The sequence below is a fragment of the Lissotriton helveticus genome, chromosome 7 (assembly GCF_964261635.1).
Source record: "Lissotriton helveticus chromosome 7, aLisHel1.1, whole genome shotgun sequence".
NCBI classification, from domain to species: Eukaryota; Metazoa; Chordata; class Amphibia; order Caudata; family Salamandridae; genus Lissotriton; species Lissotriton helveticus.
This window is the reverse complement of record NC_136068.1, coordinates 196,711,533-196,725,457: the sequence shown is the minus strand read 5'-3', so window position 1 is coordinate 196,725,457 and position 13,925 is coordinate 196,711,533. Positions and strand designations below refer to the sequence as shown.

At 48.1% G+C, this 13,925-nt stretch overlaps 1 protein-coding gene across 3 annotated transcripts in view; it reads left to right on the top strand.

Moving 5' to 3' along the window:
• The window catches only part of PKIG (cAMP-dependent protein kinase inhibitor gamma), a 539,969-nt gene that overhangs the window by 275,472 nt on the left and 250,572 nt on the right, over positions 1 to 13,925 (top strand). For all 3 annotated transcript variants that reach the window (XM_078651936.1, XM_078651934.1, XM_078651932.1), the window contains exon 3: positions 13,421 to 13,556. The gene's annotated coding sequence lies outside the window, so the exon portion shown is untranslated. The remainder of the gene's footprint in view (positions 1 to 13,420; positions 13,557 to 13,925) is intronic.

The window sequence follows — 13,925 nt, the reverse complement described above, 5'->3', positions numbered from 1 at the left end:
TGTGTGTGTGTGTGGTGGTGTGTGTGTGGTGGTGTGTGTGTGGTTGTCTGTGTGTGTGGTGGTGTGTGTGGTGGCGTGTGTGGTGGTGTGTGTGGTGGTGTGTGTGTGTGGTTGTGTGTGTGTGGCTGTGTGTGTGTGGCTGTGTGTGTGTGTGGCTGTGTGTGTGTGTGGCTGTGTGTGTGTGTGGCTGTGTGTGTGTGTGTGGCTGTGTGTGTGTGTGGCTGTGTGTGTGTGGCTGTGTGTGTGTGGCTGTGTGTGTGTGGCTGTGGCTGTGTGTGGCTGTGTGTATGTGTGTGTGGTTGGCTGTGTGTGTGTGGTTGGCTGTGTGTGTGTGTGTGTGTGGCTGTGTGTGTGTGTGTGGCTGTGTGTGTGTGGTGGCTGTGTGTGTGTGGCTGTGTGTGTGTGGTTGTGCGTCTCGAGCTGTGAATCCTTTTAAATACAAGCATTTGCAATGCAATAGGTCTCGCATTCACACGAGTTTTTGCTATTGGCATTGTAAATTACAATGCCTTCGATTTATATTTCGGGTTTTAAAACATAAATACATGGCATTGTTATTTACAATACTAATAGCGCATAGGGAAGACATACACCCTGCTGGTGCTGCTCAATCTTTCATAGCACGATCCCTTTCACGCAGAAAGGGGACTGGGGAACTCATTTACCAGTGGGTTTTCTGGTGAGATTAGTTGCTTAGTCAGAAAAGTGCCATTCTCCAGAATCAGATGGGTGTGTAATGTTTTGTTTGACATTACTTTTTATGAGTATGCATGGCATATGCTTTAGGGAATGCTACCTTGCATGTAATGTTAGGTGTCCAGAGTGTTCGGTTAGATAGGCAATTGTTTTAAGGCCAGAGTGAAATCGGCCGAACAGAAATGAGAAAAATATTAAAAGAAATGTCCGCAACAGTAGTCACCTAACCACAAGGTGTTGTACTAAAATATCACACTCAAAAATCAACCATACTGATGGCTGGCTATTATATGGCCACAATGTACCTTTAGGTTTATAGTTTGACTGCAATATTGTGACATACAACGAACCATAAAAGATCGTGAGGGCCTCGACGTGGTTCACTTGTCATTCATTACACTGAGATAATCCAGGCCCATAGAGTAGCAGGACAGGGCTAGTAACCTCCTAGCCCTGGCAAGCATGTTCGAATCAGCCCCATACTGCAGCTCACCAGCGAGCAAAGCCAGGTCGTCCATCCTGGCTGGGCCATGAGGATTGCCCTACCTCATCCACCACCACCAAAGGAAAAAAAAGTTCATTCAGTGCAAATTACAGCACTAAATTGAAAACTATGTTTCAGCACTTTCAAGCCTTTGCCTGGCCCTGAAAGCAGCCCCTTGCATGCAGCCTACATCCAAATGCCAGAATGGCAACTCTGCCCTGCTGACAGGCCCACAACGATACCAACCTCGCCCCTCCTGCCAGTAACCCCCGTTTTAACGTTTCCTCATCTCTATAAGGGTAAGGCTGTGAGGTACAGAGCTGAGGTGGTCTCAGAAATGAAAGACACTTTGAACCCTACCACCATGGGAGCCTAGTCTCAAAGTGCGCTCTTTACACCCCCTTCACACCCCCTCCTAAAACGCACCATGCTCATGACAAGCGGCAGGGCCTAGTCTTGACGTACCGAGGAGGCGAAGGAAAGCAGGACCATCATGGGGCCTATGACAGTGTCGGGTGTCAGGCGTCGGATTAGCCACAGTAATTTCAAATTAAACCGAAATGACGGCGTCTTCATTTGCAAATGTGAACAGATTCAGTTCAGAGATGAATGAAGTCACCGCATTAGAGAGAGACGTGCCGGGGGGAGGCATGGTGTAACACAGGGAGATGGGGAGGGGGTGGTGAAGTGATAGTCTGGTTAATCTCTACCTGTCTGTGTCGCGCTGACAGACATCTCCGAGATACCGGACTCGATCCGCTGCAGCGGATCCCGGTCTGAGCGTCTCTCCATGATGAGCGGCACCAGGTAATTAATTTAACAAGCGCACCACTGCTGTCCTAATGGCCAGGGCAAAATAACACATAACGCTAATGGGAAAACAATACCGGACTCGATCCGCTGCAGCTGCTCCCGGTCCGCGCGGCTCCCCGTGACGAGCTGCACCAGGTAATTAAATAAACAAGCGCGCCACTGCTGTCCTATTGGCCAGGGCAAATCAACCACTGTAAAATCGAACCCCCCTCCGCGCCAACAAGATTCTTAACCCTTAAAGTGGACGGCCGCAGCCCCGAGTCTGCCGCGGCCGGTCCTGCAGTAAGGGGCACGGCGCATGCGTAAAGCCGAAACCTTCCATGGGGCACGGCGCATGCGCAAGCAGCGGGAGGTATTGCTAGCGTCTCAGCTTCCGAGGAGGACAGCGCGTTCACGCGCGCGTGGCCGGCGCAAATCGCCTTGCGCGCGGCCAGGACTGTACTCCTGGGAAGCTGAGCCGTTAACAATAAGGTCTCTGGCGAGAGCGAGCTTCGCTCGCTTCTAGCCGAGACCTAAAAATGCTTGGTAGCCACAATTCGCAGCATTTGTTTTTGCGCAATGACGCGAAATTGCAATATGCGTAATTACACGGGATGCAAATCCTTCATTTAGACCTATGTTTTAATACAAATGGTATCCTTGCGTCCATTTTTAATACAACAACGCATTTTGTGCTAACAAATAGTGCAAAAACAAAAGCAGCACAAGCAACAGCTGCTCGCGTTCTGTTGTTCCCGAGCATTTGCTGTACATTTTTACAGTGAATGCACCATGGCATTCACTGTAAATTTATTATAAATAGTTGTGATTATTTTTTTTACCGTGAATGGCTCATAATTACTCGACGTGCTGTCATTCGGAGAATTGCAGGTACCAGCCGTACCACAAAGATCCGAAGGTACACGAATTACGCCTGCGTGATTGAAAACCATTTGGAACCTCCGACTCTTTTACGAATTATTACGAAATACTAGCTTCAACAAGCATAGACATAACCAGTAGATCAAGCTTTACAATAGGCCACCCACCATGATAAAGGAAATCCAAACTAATTAATATGGCATGAATCTGCTGACAGACATTACATTGAAACAGTTGCAGCACCACGATCCATTCGACAAGTCTCACGTTGCGTGCAGTGGGCAGCCCTTTTCAATTGTGATCGGCTTTCAATTGCTTATTGCCGTATTTCAGTGTTAATGCTGTATTACTGTCAAAACGTGCTGCATCACACCGCACAAATGTGCCTTTGCATCTCGCATTATTTAGTCAGCCTTGCCACATAATTTGATCCTGGCCTGTCGCATAATTCCAGTGAACCTATTCTTAGGCCATCATCCATGTCATTTGCCAGTGTGTGTATTTGTCTTTCCAATAAACTTATGGCTGTGAGGTCTGTGCATAGTGCTCGCTGTGAACTCATTCGCTTTCAGGCGCTTGGTAGGGGTATTGAGGATGTGCATTAGGAGCTGGTGAAAGGTGCTGACCAAGACCATTTTAATCTGAATTTCTTCGCAAAAGTGTTGAACACCTCACACTGGCACCCCACCTGCCCCCTTGCCCCTCAGCGGAGACTTTCGACGACGTCTGGGGTACTGGCCTGCACTGAAGGCTGCAGCGGCCCAGACACAATGGCTTTCTAAATCTGTCGTGAAGGGGAGGAAGTGTGCGGGAAACGGACCCCGAGGGAGAATTGTAAAAGCAACACAGAAGCAAGTGAATGTCAGTGCCAAAATACCGCCTGCGCCAAGGAGCCCACACTGTCTGGAGACCAACCACAATACCATGGTCTTTGTACCCCACCCGGTGGCGTTGAGTGCTCGGCATTGTCCGGTTTAGAAGCAGGAGGCTCTTGGGAAGGCTGTTCCCTCTACCCTAAGGTTCCTTGCCACTCCCTCAGAGGTCCCTCCCTGGCACAATACGCCTCAGACCCTCTCTGTCACTCGCAGCAGAGGGGTCCCTCCCTGCGTTCACTCTCCGGGTAGCTCCCTGCACTGCCCGCGGGGTTTCCTGATTGTCACTCCAAGGCCAAGTTCCATTCCTGTCACTTCAAGCCAAAGTCACTCCCTGGCACTCGCGGCCGCGGTCCCTCCCTGCGCGCATCCTTGGTAACTCCTGCCACTCCCCCCACCCCAGGACCCTCCTTGGTACGCTCAGACTGTGTTCTGCCCCTCCAGTGCAGTCCGAAGGCGGGTGTGAGAGGTGAGGCAACCCTGCCTTTTTCAGCTCACAACACTTTGCATTGTGGTACTTGCAGTTTCCTACCGCACTCCCGCTCGGGCGTGCCGTGTCCTGCCCATGCCTGCCTCGGTTCCTGGAGCGCAGGAGCCCGGCTCCCTGCCCACTGCTGCACGGTGAGGGTGTGGTGAGGAGGTGGGGCGTGGGAGTGAGCGCCGCTGTGGAGGCAGAGCCTGCGAGGCCCTTCCTGCCTGTGCAGGTATGCGGGGCTCCCAGACATCTCTCTCTCCGAGAAGTGTTTACCAGCCGTGACTCACGGACCACTCACCTGAGCGCGCCTTAAAGACGGCGTGCCCTCCGCGGGGCGCAGTCTGCCACCTGGACACCGACCGGCGGACGCCCAGACCCACACCGTTCCAGCCAGGCACCCTCCCGGAGTGACTGGCGCCACCCAGTGCCGTGCCACCCGGACACCCATCACCAGCAGTCTCGCAGCGCACTCTGCCCACCTGTCGACGCCCACCCCGTGGAACGGAGGGGAAGAGAGGTCTATATTGGACAAGGAAGCTGTACCCACTGGGGAGAGTGTGCCAGGCGTCGGACCCCCGGGCAGGATACCAATCGAGCGGCGGGCACTGTGCCCTTCTTTGTTCGTTGCCACACACGGGTGTTGGGCTTTTTTGGATGTTTTCGGCTGAGTCTGCTTTTACTGGGGCATCGAAGAGGTAGGTGACCTTAAGATAACATTGTTCCGCATGTAGCATAACAAAGCAGCACAATATACAATACAATACAACACAATACGGCATATAACAATACAGCACATAACATAACACACCAAAGTACCTCGCATAACGCAGCATAAGTTATATAATAACAGCACATCGAAACATATAGCAAAACACATCACATCATATATAACATAACACAACACGCAACAACATATAAGTGCACAATGCAGCACAACCTATATAACAGAGCAACGCATAATATAACATAGAACAACGCACAGCATAACAAAACATAAGCGCGTGGCACCCCCTGACCGCCGGGGTCATGGATTCTTCTCATGTCTTTACCTCCTCTAGCTCGTGCATACCCTTCCAGGTCTCCTGCTTTACCCTCGTAGCGCCCACCTGCCACGCTCGTAGCGCCCACCTGCTACCCCCGTGTGCTCACACGCGGGCTCGCGGCGTGAAGCGCTGGTGCGTGTTGTTTGTCGCAGGATGGGCTTCCCAGGTTTTTTGCTGCTGAGTTACTGATTTATAGACGGTTATGAATTCGTTTTGGCTGAACGCGGTAGAAGCAAGTTAATATTGAGCTTGTGCGTAAAACAACAAGATTCTTAACCCCTAAAGTGCTTAAAGTGGACGGCCGCAGCCCCGAGTCTGCCGCGGCCGGTCCTGCAGTAAGGGGCACGGCGCATGCGTAAAGCCGAAACCTTCCATGGGGCACGGCGCATGCGCAAGCAGCGGGAGGTATTGCTAGCGTCTCAGCTTCCGAGGAGGACAGCGCGTTCACGCGCGCGTGGCCGGCGCAAATCGCCTTGCGCGCGGCCAGGACTGTACTCCTGGGAAGCTGAGCCGTTAACAATAAGGTCTCTGGCGAGAGCGAGCTTCGCTCGCTTCTAGCCGAGACCTAAAAAGTGCTTCCTCTCCATGCAACTGTGATTATTTTGTTTATTGAGCTACCGGAGCCTGCAGCAGTATTGCTTCCTGAGTTTAAACTTTCAATAGCAATGACATGACATTGTAATGCTGAAAAACTTCTTGTATAGCTAGATAATATCTAGTTTACTTACACAGTTTGTTTTTCTCTGGCAGCAGCACAGATGGCAAGAGGGCAGTCACGAGGAATGTATTTAAGTTCCAGCACCCTCCATTTCCATCATTAACTATTGACTTAAGAGTGTAGTTTTGTGTTTGAGAGCAGTATAGGATGCCTAGTGATGAGCCAATCTACATGGATTTTTAGATCTGGCTTAATAGTGCAACTGTTTCATGACCTTGTGTGATCAACGATGGATACCTCTCTGAGTATTACGCAGGAAGATGCTTAGGCTTCACCCACATGTTGGTTCCCATGTGTACAGGACTTTATTTTACCGAATGTGTACTTCCACTAAAAAGACTGAGTGTATTGCGCTTTTTAGGGCTCGCCTGCTGATGCGCTTCAGCGCATAGCTGGCGAAGCTCTATAGGGGCTTATCCAGTGTTTATCCACTGGCGATTCCACTGGCGATTCCTTCAAGTGCATGTGCTTTTTAGGTCATTGCGCTTGCGCAAGCCCTAAAAAGCGCGTGCACAATGCCACCAGCCGCCTGCCTGCCTGCCTCGCATTACCACATCAAAGGCAGCCCTCCGAGCGCATTTCTCACCCCCTAATTACGCACGGCCGGCCGGCAGGCACATCAAAGGCTGCTGCTGCCGTGACTCGCATTTCTCCTCCCTCCTCCCCTATCACTGCCCAGGCCGGCCGTACTTTCTCTTTACAAGGGCCCCCATTCCTGAATCACTTGAAATCTCTCCACATTATTTGCATTTTGTTAATTAAAAAAATTAACTTCAACACAGCGTTGCACATTTTTCTCGACTTCGGAAGGATGAGTCCCAATCTCATTTGTACAAAGTGTTGTAATGGGATTATTGGAGAGTTAGAGAAACGTGCTCACAAGTTACATTTTTATGCATATCATCTGAGTAAATAAACAATAGCATGGTGCCGTTTGCGTCCTTGACTTGATCTGGTTTTTATTTTTATTTTGCTATTATTCTCACAAAGGCTAAGAAGGTCTGCCTACTTTAGTATTAAGTGCTATACGTCGCATAAGCAACAGCTAACCATTCACTCACCCACGCAACGCCACTCACCCATGCAACGCCACTCACCCACGCAACGCCACTCACCCACGCAACGCCACTCACCCACGCAACGCCACTCACCCACGCAACGCCACTCACCCACGCAACGCCACTCACCCACGCAACGCCACTCACCCACGCAACGCCACTCACACACGCAACGCCACTCACACGCAACGCCACTCACACACGCAACGCCACACACACACGCAACGCCACACACACACGCAACGCCACACACATGCAACGCCACTCACACATGCAACGCCACTCACACATGCAACGCCACTCACACATGCAACGCCACTCACACATGCAACGCCACTCACACATGCAACGCCACTCACACATGCAACGCCACTCACACACGCAACGCCACTCACCCACGCAACGCCACTCACCCACGCAACGCCACTCAGCCACGCAACGCCACTCAGCCACGCAACGCCACTCAGCCACGCAACGCCACTCAGCCACGCAACGCCACTCAGCCACGCAACGCCACTCAGCCACGCAACGCCACTCACACACGCAACGCCACTCACACACGCAACGCCACACACACACGCAACGCCACACACACACGCAACGCCACTCACACACGCAACGCCACTCACACATGCAACGCCACTCACACATGCAACGCCACTCACACATGCAACGCCACTCACACATGCAACGCCACTCACACATGCAACGCCACTCACACATGCAACGCCACTCACACATGCAACGCCACTCACACATGCAACGCCACTCACACATGCAACGCCACTCACACATGCAACGCCACTCAACCACGCAACGCCACTCACCCACGCAACGCCACTCACCCACGCAACGCCACTCACCCACGCAACGCCACTCACCCACGCAACGCCACTCACCCACGCAACGCCACTCACCCACGCAACGCCACTCACCCACGCAACGCCACTCACCCACGCAACGCCACTCAGCCACGCAACGCCACTCAGCCACGCAACGCCACTCAGCCACGCAACGCCACACACACACGCAACGCCACTCACACACGCAACGCCACTCACACACGCAACGCCACTCACACACGCAACGCCACTCACACACGCAACGCCACTCACCCACGCAACGCCACTCACCCACGCAACGCCACTCACCCACGCAACGCCACTCACCCACGCAACGCCACTCACCCACGCAACGCCACTCACCCACGCAACGCCACTCACCCACGCAACGCCACTCACCCACGCAACGCCACACACACACGCAACGCCACACACACACGCAACGCCACACACACACGCAACGCCACACACGCAACGCCACACACACACGCAACGCCACTCACCCACGCAACGCCGCTCACCCACGCAACGCCGCTCAGCCACGCAACGCCGCTCAGCCACGCAACGCCGCTCAGCCACGCAACGCCGCTCATCCACGCAACGCCGCTCACCCACGCAACGCCGCTCACCCACGCAACGCCACTCACCCACGCAACGCCACTCACCCACGCAACGCCACTCACCCACGCAACGCCACTCATCCACGCAACGCCACTCATCCATATGCAAAACGAAAAATGTCAAACTCTTCTATTGCGAGACCTATTGCATTTTCAATGCTTGTTTGGCTTGTGGCAAAGCTTATACTGAATACAGCAGTAATGAGTTCATTACGGTGGCAAGCCAATGATCGTGATCATAGGCCTGATCTGTTTATTATTAAATGTTATGATAAAGGCACTAAGCCTCACATATTTATTGTGAAAAGCTTATGTTAAAGTCAATAGGCATTCAAATGTGAAATGGTATTACTCTACATTAAAGCCGACAGATATTTTGTTACAAGGAACCCACTTTTTACCTTAATGGGGCAAGGGTTTTGATGTTGGTTGACCAGTGTGACAAATAATATGTATATATAAGGTTTGCTCTTTGAGAATAGTTGTTGGACCCCCTTAGGTGAGATAGTATTTTGCTTAGTGAACTTTAATATGTATACCTTTCTGATTTTATTACTGTGTGCCTGATGTTCGCCCTGTGGACAAGCTTACCCGTAAAAATGTAGGCCTGAGTTGGTTGGTTATTGTGACAAGTTATAGGCCTGATTGGTTCCCTAGGAAGCATTATGTGCAATAGCATTGATCGGGTCTTCTTGAAAAGCATAAACACCAGTAAACCTTTGACAGATGGTTATCACATTGTTTTACAAGCTATTGATCGTTATTTTGTTACATGTAATCTCACAGATTACTGTGGTAGTCAAAGGGTTTGGTCCTCTGTGAGAAACCCTGGTGGTTTTCACGGAGATGATTCTTGTTAGGCACTATTGAGAGGGTTTCTTTATTGTTTTGGAAGCTTTGTTTCTTCATATTTGTAATTGTATAAATGTATACTTGATGGTTGCCCCCCCCCCCCCCCGTTTATGTGCATTTGAGTCGGTCGGTGTTGGATAAGGTGTAAAGGCAATGGTAAAAGGTGAAATGTTATGATAAAAGCATTAAGCCTGACATATTTATTTTGAAAAGCACATCTTAAAGTCAATAGGCATTTAGCTAAGGATTGCTATTACTAAATATTAAATCCTGATGGTTGCCAGTTTAAACGCGCTTTATTAGGGATGTGTTAAGACTTTGGTAAAGGCTAAAAGCTTTATCAGTTCACTGGAAAAATGTTTCCCTGATTCCTTAGGTGTACCGGTTTATAATCAAAAGTTATGTCAAAGAAAGTAGGCCTTACTTTCTTATTGTGAAAAACATGTGTTAAAGGCAATAGGCTTTTTAGGTTGTATTGTTATTACACTGTGCTAAAGCCCAAAGGCAAAGTATTTTGCTGCATGTAATTTTGCAGACTACCATAGAAGGCAGGGGTGTTGGTGTTGCTGACCAACTTTTTCAACAGGGGATATACAGGATTTAACTATGGTAATCCTTATTAGGCTCTATTAGTAGAGATTTGATTTTGTTTATATTTTTTTATTTTATTATGTTATACCTGCCCTGTGAAATATGGAATTTTTTGATCACATGAATACATCCGCCTTAAAAGTGAGTGCTCTTCAGTGTCTTTAGTTTTCAGTTTTCTATTTGTACAGTTTTCCTTTCATTTCTTTGCTTCTTTTTCTTTTTTTGAATGTTTCTTGAGAGGATACCAGGTGGTATGAACAGGTCACTTGCTTGCCACTCATTTCATGTGCAGTGTGCTGCATCCCATGTGGCCACTTTCTCTAAACCAGGAGACCATTATGGAATATTATTATCCCTCGTGTATCATTGTTTTACTATTCCAAGATGGTGACCATACTGGAACTTTAAAATCGCAATAGACTGTTTAGTCCTGTTATTGCATATGCCCAACATGTTTACACGGCAGCATGCTCTTTTTAGGTCTCGCCTAGCGCAGCGCACATGCTTTGCTCTAGGAGAGGGCCTCTTGTAATCACTCCAGACGTTTAGAAAGCTTGTGCGTCTGGTTGTGAAATCTTTTGCGTGTGGCTTTCAAAAAACGAAAGCACGCAATTGGCCAAAGGTGTGTGTGTGTCCCACCTTTTGTCTAAATGTTGCTTCCCATAGCGTTTTGGTGTCGGGAGCAAGCAGTGGCGCGCATTGTGCCATCTGCATTTTCTCCTTGGTTCGTGTTACTAATGGCAGCGCGGTTGCTTTCACTTTCGCGTCCGCTCTTCTTTTTTTTCTTGTTTCATTCATTTTTGTCCCACGCGTTTAATAAAGAAATCGCATGGAGTAAACATTATGATGTTACTTTACCTTGTTATATATGGGAGTCCAGGTCTCTGACTTGATGCTTAGAGGCCTATTTCAGAAAAATGGTAAGGATTCAAATCGCTGTTTGGTCAAGAGTTTCGCTTTGTCAAGTTCTAGCCGTCCCAGTTGGCAGCATCTATATAGCCCTCCGAGTAATATCTAACAAGAGGAAGTAAAATACACTAAAGTATTTAATCCTTGTATACCTTCCTCTGGGTTGCTGAGTGTCTGTCTGCCTTGAGAGTCAGTGAGGACAGAAATTTATTTTCCTCCTGGAGTGCATGTTGACTGATTCCACTCATGTGCCTGTGGGTCAGTGCATGGACAAGATCGAATCTCTCACTGGACCTCGTTCTCCAGACGGCGCCTGCGCGTTACTGAGTTTCTATCCTCGCAGAAAACAGACCCACACAAGCGCCACTGCTGTTTTCACTTCCCCCTCACATCACTCTAACCAGTGGGAGGGAGAGTGTGGAATGCATGATCTTGCTTCCGAGAGACTGTCTCATATACCGTCATCTGCAGTCAGAGACAGTGCTAATCCGTCCCAGGGAGCTTTCGTCGAAATGCACTGTAATTGGAAAGCCTGGCCAAGCTGGAGGCAAACAGAGGAAACATTTGCTGAATCTGGAAGGAACATCACATTTCGAAACATATTTTCCTATAAATTGTGGGTGAGTAAACATGTAATGCAAATACGGTACTGATCTGGGCAAGGGACGAATTATTTTTGTCCTGGTGTGTCCAACTACACTGGGCGTTTAGATTGTTAAAGGACTTAAGAGAACAGATTACTGTGCTGGAAATGCATGTTTCTGAACACGTTTCTTGTTTAATGTAAGCTGCGTTCAGTCGGCATGTTATTTCGAAGTCACAGATGAATCCGAAGGTGTAATGCAGGTGTCCTTGGGCGCAGTCCTACTGATCGGAAGGGCGTCTGGAATTCCAGAATGAATGAGGGATGGGGGTCAAATCCCAATGCGCACATCCCGTAAACACTGGGAATGTCTGCTGGCGGCATCTGTTAAGTTATTTAAAACACAGAAACTGCTTGCTGCCTACGGAGCCCTCTCAACTTCACTCCCTGTATTTTGCACTTGCCCAAACTCACACGTGCTTATGTTGCTCACCCGCCCCAAAGTCGAGACCTATTGGCTATTCCAATGCTTGTTTCTTCTTGTATTCTTCTAGTTTATCTTTCAAATATTGCGTTTGTGTTTTAATTTCATTGTGTTGGAGGGTAAATGCATGAATGAGTCAGTGGATTAATGAGTGGATGCATGAGTGAATAAGGTGAGTGACAGAGTGCAGGTATGATGGCTGATGGAGTGCCTAAACCCTTCCATGAAACAAAGGGCACTTTCATTCATAAGCCAGTGCTAGGTCTATAAATTGATTTAATGTCACGGTTTTGTCATTCCTATTCACTATAAATAGTAGGTGTTCATATTTCCTGGGATGAAAGGCTGGAAGGAAGAGCTGGCCTTACCAGAATTTTAATTCATGATCTACAGGTAACACTAATCTGAGAAAACAGCATTTAACCTGCCGAATCATACTTTTGGTGAAATTGAAGTGGGTTCTGGAGACGAGATCTGTTGGGAGACGCCCCAATTGTTTCCTGAATGCCCAATAACAAATGTGTAAAAGTTGAGGCGTTGTTTCCCATATGGCATTCTACCAGACCGGTCTGGCATTCAGTAATTCTGCGCTTACTGTACTTACCATGCATGTCCAGTCTCCCATTTCCCAGAGCCGCTTTCGAGGTTCCTTGTTTCCAAGGCAGAAAGATGGAGGCTGAACTTTCAGTGTTTAGACTTTAAGGCTCTCGAACTACAGTTGAACTGCATTACATGTCCAATCACGTGCCCTTTAACAAACCGCTTAAACATTTCCTCTGTAACAAATGTCTAGTTTCAGGCTGGAAGCTGCTCAAATTAGCCGGCATTGTATTAAAATGATGCCCAATGTTGTGCATCCATATCCTCTCATTGCCTGCTCTGACTCTATTCCTTTACATTTATCATTCTAATTTAGGGACACAATGAAAATCAATGTGTGCGTTTTTATTTTAAATATTTCGTACTATTTTACTGTCATTTTCATTAGCTGTTTTTTTATCTAAAAATATCAGTTGAAATGTATTTGAAATTGGAAATGTCTGCATAGTTAAATAATTCAAACAATTTTGGTTGATTTGGAATTATATATTAGGCGTGTAATGTATTTGTCTTTTTATAAATAGTGCATGGTAATTTGTCATTCTTATGATTCATAAGGTTCCTATACTTTAACAATGAGACTCGTAACTGTATTTTATTGCTTGTGGATGATTTTTCAGGTAATTAGTTTTTTTTAAACATCTGAAATATTAATAATGTTTGACGTAGTGAGCTTCTGGGAGGCGAATGGCCACAGAGCTGATTAGAGGGCACAGTGTCCTAGTGCATTTTTTAAAGCTTGGTGTATTTTATATGGCACCAGAAGTGGGGTCAGATGCATTATTTAAGATTATGCAAAGCTCTGGGGAGACTGCATTCAGAATACTGTGCTTTATTTTGTGTTTCAAATCCGTCGCATGCATCTCGGTCTTGTTTTCCATAATATTCAGATTATCTTTCACCCTTTTGTTTCCGATAGAGCTTCGATTCCTTCATACCCTGTGGTTGGTGTTGATTATTCTGATAGGAGTGCTGTTTGGACCATGAAAAAGGAGCCTTGGGAAATCTCACTAGTGCATTCAAAGAGTGGCTTCATGAAAACATCCTAATTACTGGTAAGGCACTTTGTATGACCCTGGAAGGCAGTACAATGGAGTAAGCACAGAAATTGTGATGATAAAGACACTAGATACCATATCCTGGACCTTGCGGTCTGTACTATGCTCTATCCTTTCACTTCACGTTTTTATTTTATCTCCCTATTATCCTGCTTTACCTGCAAAACTTGTGGCATCAGCTGGGGAGAGATGTTTAACGTCCAGCTTTAATCTTCCCCGGAAGCTTGTTTCCTTTCCAGTAAAGAATTGGCTTGGTAGTTTGGTCAGCCCTGTTCCCATGATGCACTGGGCCAGGGACAGACTAATTTGCATGTAGCCAGGTTCTGAACTGGGAGGGTGCAGTGAGCTAAAAAACGGTGATGGATC